Source organism: Eriocheir sinensis, unplaced genomic scaffold (genome assembly GCF_024679095.1).
Source record: "Eriocheir sinensis breed Jianghai 21 unplaced genomic scaffold, ASM2467909v1 Scaffold120, whole genome shotgun sequence".
NCBI lineage: Eukaryota > Metazoa > Arthropoda > Malacostraca > Decapoda > Varunidae > Eriocheir > Eriocheir sinensis.
In genome coordinates this window covers 507,138-514,266 of record NW_026110519.1, presented here as the reverse complement: position 1 = coordinate 514,266, position 7,129 = coordinate 507,138, and positions in this window count along the sequence as shown.

Below are 7,129 nucleotides of genomic sequence, written 5' to 3'. Positions count from 1 at the left end.
ACAACAGACACCACCGCTGGCACACACAATACAACAGACACCACCACACACACACACAATAACAGACACCACCGCCGTGCACACACACACAAGAGACACCACCGCCAGGCACACACACACAACAACAGACACCACCGCCGGGCACACACACACACAACAACAGACACCACCGCCGGGCACACACACACAACAACAGACACCACTGCCGGGTACACACACAACAAAAGACACCACCGCTGGGCACACACACACAACAACAGACACCACCGCACACACACACAACAACAGACACCATCGCTGGGCACACACACACAACAACAGACACCACCGCCGGGCACACACACACACAACAACAGACACCACCGCCGGGCACACACACACAACAACAGACACCACTGCCGGGCACACACACACAACAACAGACACCACCGCCAAGCACACACACACAACAACAGACACCACCGCCGGGCCCACACACACAACAACAGACACCATCGCCGGACACACACACACACAACAACAGACACCACCGCCGGCACACACACAACAACAGACACCACCGCCGGGCACACACACAACAACAGTCACCACCGCCGCCGACACACTCACAACAACAGACACCACCGCCGGGCACACACACACAACAACAGACACCACTGCCGGGTACATACACAACAACAGACACCACCGCCGGGCACACACACAACAACAGACACCACCGCCGGCACACACACAACAACAGACACCACCGCACACACACACAACAGACACCACCGCTGGCACACACAGAACAACAGACACCACCGCCGGGCACACACACACAACAACAGACACCACCGCCGGGCACACACACACAACAACAGACACCACCGCCGGGGCCACACACACAACAACAGACACCACCGCCGGGCACACACACACAACAACAGACACCACCGCCGGCACACACACAACAACAGACACCACCGCCGGGCACACACACACAACAACAGACACCACCGCCGGGCACACACACACCAACAGACACCACCGCTGGGCACACGCACACAACAACATACACCACCGCCGGCACACACACACAACAACAGACACCACCGCCGGGCACACACACAACAACAGACACCACCGCCGGGCACACACACAACAACAGACACCACCGCCGGGCACACAATCACACAAGAACAGACACCACCGCCTGGCACACACATACACGACAACAGACACCACCGCAGGGCACACAATCACACAAGAACAGACACCACCGCCTGGCACACACATACACAACAACAGACACCACCGCCGAGCACACACACACACACACAACAACAGACACCACCGCCGGGCACACACACACAACAACAGTCACCACCGCCGGGCACACACACACAACAACAGACACCACCGCAGGGCACACACACAACAACAGACACCACCGCCGGGCACACACACACAACAACAGACACCCCCGACGGGACCACACACAACAACAGACACCACCGCACACACACACACAACAACAGACACCACCGCCGGGCACACACACAACAACAGACACCACCGCCGGCACACACACACACAACAACAGACACCACCGGGCACACACACAACAACACTCACCACCGCGGGTCACACAATCACACAACAACAGACACCACCGCTGGGCACTCACACACAACAACAGACACCACCGCTGGGCACACACACACAACAACAGACACCACCGCCAAGCACACACACACCAAAAGACACAATCGCGGGTGTCACACACACACAACAACAGACACCACCTGGCACACACACAACAACAGACACCACCCGGGCACACACACACAACAGACACCACCGCCGGCACACACACACAACAACAGACACCACCGCCGACCACACACACACAACAAAAGACACCACCGCAGGGTAAACAACAACAACAGACACCACTGCCGGGTACACACACACAACAACACACACCACCGCAGGTCACACACACACAACAACAGACACCACTGCTGGGCACACACACAACAACAGACACCACCGCCGGGCACACACACACAACAACAGACACCACCGCCACACACACACAACAACAGACACCACCGCCGGGCACACACACACAACAACAGACACCACCGCTGGGCACACTCACAACGACAGATACCACCGCCGGGCACACACACACACAACAACAGACACCACCGCAGGGCACACACACACAACAACAGACACCACCGCCGGGCACACACACACAACAACAAACACCACCGCCGGCACACACACACAACAACAGACACCACCGCCGGGGCACACACACACACAACAGACACCACCGCCGGGCACACACACAACAACAGACACCACCGGGCACACGCACACAACAACAAACACCACCGCTGGGCACACACACACAACAACAGACACCACCGCCGGGCACACACACACAACAACTGACACTACCGCCGTGGACACACACAACAACAGACAACACCGCTGGGCACACACACAACAACAAACACCACCGCCGGGCACACACACAACAACAGACACCACCGCTGGGCACACACACACAACAGACACCACCACTGGGCACACTCACACAACAACAGACAACACCGCTGGGCACACACACACAACAACAGACACCACCGCCGGGCACACACACAACAACAGACACCACCGCCGGGCACACACACACAACAACAGACACCACCGCCGGGCACACACAACAACAGACACCACTGCCGGGCACACACTCACAACAACAAACACCACCGCTGGCACACACACACAAAAACTAACACCTCCGCTGGCACACACACACAACAACAGACACCACCGCTGGCACACACACACAACAACAAACACCACCGCTGGGCACACACACAACAACAAACACCATCACCGGGCACACACACACAACAACAGACACCACCGCTGGGCACACACACAACAACAAACACCATCACCGGGCACACACACACAACAACAGACACCACCGCTGGGCACACACACAACAACAAACACCACTGCCGGGCACACACACACAACAACAGACACCACCGCCGGACACACACACACAACAACAAACACCACCGCTGGGCACACACACACAACAGACACCACCGCTGGGCACACACACACAACAACAGACACCACCGCTGGCACACACACAACAACAGACACCACTGCCGGCACACACACACAACAACAGACACCACCGCCGGGCACACACACAACAACAGACACCACCGCCGGGCACACACACACAACAACAGACACCACCGCTGGCACACACACAACAACAGACACCACCGCACACACACACAACAACAGACACCACCGCCGGGCACACACACAACAACAGACACCACCGCCACACACACACACACAACAACAGACACCAACGCCGGGCACACACACACAACAACAGACACCACCGCCGGCACACACACAACAACAGACACCACCGCTGGCACACACACAACAACAGACACCACCGCCGGGCACACACACACAACAACAGACACCACCGCTGGCACACACACAACAACAGACACCACCGCGGGGCACACACACAACAACAGACACCCCCGCCGGGCACACACACACAACAACAGACACCACCGCCGGGCACACACAGCAACAGACACCACCGCTGGGCACACACACACAACAACAGACACCACCGCCGGGCACACACACAACAACAGACACCACCGCTGGCACACACACAACAGACACCACCGCCGGGCACACACACACAACAACAGACACCACCGCTGGGCACACACACAACAACAGACACCACCGCCGGGCACACATACACAACAACAGACACCACCGCTGGCACACACAACAACAGACACCACCGCCGGGCACACACACAACAACAGACACCACCGCCGGCACACACACACAACAACAGACACCACCGCCGGGCACACACACAACAACAGACACCACCGCCGGGCACACACACAACAACAGACACCACCGCTGGCACACACACACAACAACAGACACCACCGCCGGGCACACACACACAACAACAGACACCACCGCCGGGCACACACACACACAACAGACACCACCGCCGGGCACACACACACAACAACAGACACCACCGCTGGCACACACACACAACAAACACCACCGCCGGGCACACACACAAAAACAGACACCACCGCCGGCACACACACACACAACAACAGACACCACCGCCAAGCACACACACAACAACAGACACCACCGCCGGGCACTCACACACAACAGTCACCACCGCCGGGCACACACACACAACAACAGACACCACCGCCGGGCACACACACACAACAACAGACACCACCGCCGGCCCCAAACACACAACCACAGACACCACCGCCGCACACCCACACACAACAACAGACACCACTGCTGCGCACTCACACACAACAACAGACACCACCGCCGGGCACACACACACAACAACAGACACCACCGCCGGGCACAAACACAAAAAACACACCACCGCTGGCACACACACACAACAACAGACACCACCGCCGGGCACACACACAACAGACACCACCGCTGGCACACACACAACAACAGACACCACCGCCGGGCACACACACAAAAACAAACACCACCGCCGCGCACACGCACACAACAATAGACACCACCGTTGGGCACACACACACAACAACAGACACCACCGCCGGGCACACACACACACAACAACAGACACCACCCCCGCGCACACACACAACAACAGACACCACCGCTGGGCACACACACAACAACAGACACCACCGCCGGGCTCACTCACACAAGAACAGACACCACCGCCGGGCACACACACAACAAAACACACCACCGCCGGGCACACACACACAACAACAGACACCACCGCCGAGCACACACACACAACAACAGACACCACCGCTGGGCATACACACACAACAACAGACACCACCGCCGGGCACACACACAACAACAGACACCACCGCCACACACACACAACAACAGACACCACCGCCGGCACACACACACAACAACAGACACACACACAACAACAGACACCACCGCCGGGCACACACACACAACAACACACACCACCGCTGGCACACACACACAAAAACAGACACCACCGCTGGCACACACACAACAACAGACACCACCGCCGGGCACACACACAACAACAGACACCACCGCCGGCACACACACAACAACAGACACCACCGCTGGGCACACACACAACAACAGACACCACCGTCGGGCACACACACACAACAACAGACACCACCGCCGGGCACACACACACAACAACAGACACCACCGCCGTACACACACACAACAACAGACACCACCGCCGGGCACACACACACAACAACAGACACCACCGCTGGGCACACACACACAACAACAGACACCACCGCTGGGCACACACAAAACAACAGACACCACCGCCGGGCACACACACACAACAACAGACACCACCGCCGGGCACACACACAACAACAGACACCACCGGGCACACACACACAACAACAGACACCACCGCTGGGCACACACACACAACAACAGACACCACCGCCGGCACACACACAACAACAGACACCACCGCCACACACACACACCAACCCACACCACCCCCGGGCACACACACAACAACAGACACCACCGCCGGGCACACACACACAACAACAGACACCACCGCTGGGCACACACACACAACAACAGACACCACCGCTGGGCACACACACACATCAACACACACCACAGCCGGGCACACACACACAACAACATACACCACCGGCCGGCACACACACACAACAGACACCACCGCTGGGCACACACACACAACAACAGACACCACCTGGGCACACACACACCAACATACAACACCGCCGCACACACACACACAAAAACAGACACCACCGCCGGGCACACACACAACACCAGACACCACCGCTGGGCACACACACACAACAACAGACACCACCGCTGGGCACACACACACAACAACAGACACCACCGCCGGGCACACACACAACAACAGACACCACCGCCGGGCAAACACACAACAACAGACACCACCGCTGGGCACACACACACAACAACAGACACCAATGCTGGGCACACACACACACAACAACAGACACCACCGCCGGGCACACACACACAACAACAGACACCACCGCCGGGCACACACACACAACAACAGACACCACTGCCGGGCACACACACACAACAACAGACACCACCTCCCGGCACACAGACAGAACAGACACCACCGCTGGGCACACACACACAACAACCGACACCCAGGCTGGGCACACACACACACAAAAACAGACACCACCGCCGGCACACACACACAACAACAGACACCACCGCTGGGCACACACACACAACAACAGACACCACCGCCGGGCACACACACAACAACAGACACCACCGCTGGGACCACACACACAACAACAGACACCACCGCTGGCACACACACAACAACAGACACCACCGCCAAGCACACACACAACAACAGACACCACTGCCGGGCTAACACACACAACAACAGACACCACCGCCGGGCACACACACACAACAACAGACACCACCACCGGGCACACACACACACAACAACAGACACCACCGTCTGGCACACACACACAACAACAGACACCACCGCCGGGCACACACACACAACAACAGACACCACCGCCGGCCACACACACAAAACAACAGACACCACCGCTGGCACACACACACAACAACAGACACCACCGCCGGGCACACACACACAACAACAAACACCACCGCTGGCACACACACACAACAACAGACACCACCGCCGGGCACACACACACAACAACAGACACCACCGCCGGGCACACACACACAACAACAGACACCACCGCCGGGCACACACACACACAACAACAAACACCACCGCCGGGCGAACACACACAACAACAAACACTACCGCCGGGCACACACACAACAACAGACACCACCGCTGGGCACACACACACAACAACAGACACCACCGCTGGCACACACACACAACAGACACCACTGCTGGCACACACACACAACAACAGACACCACCGCCGGGCACACACACACAACAACAGACACCACCGCCGGGCAC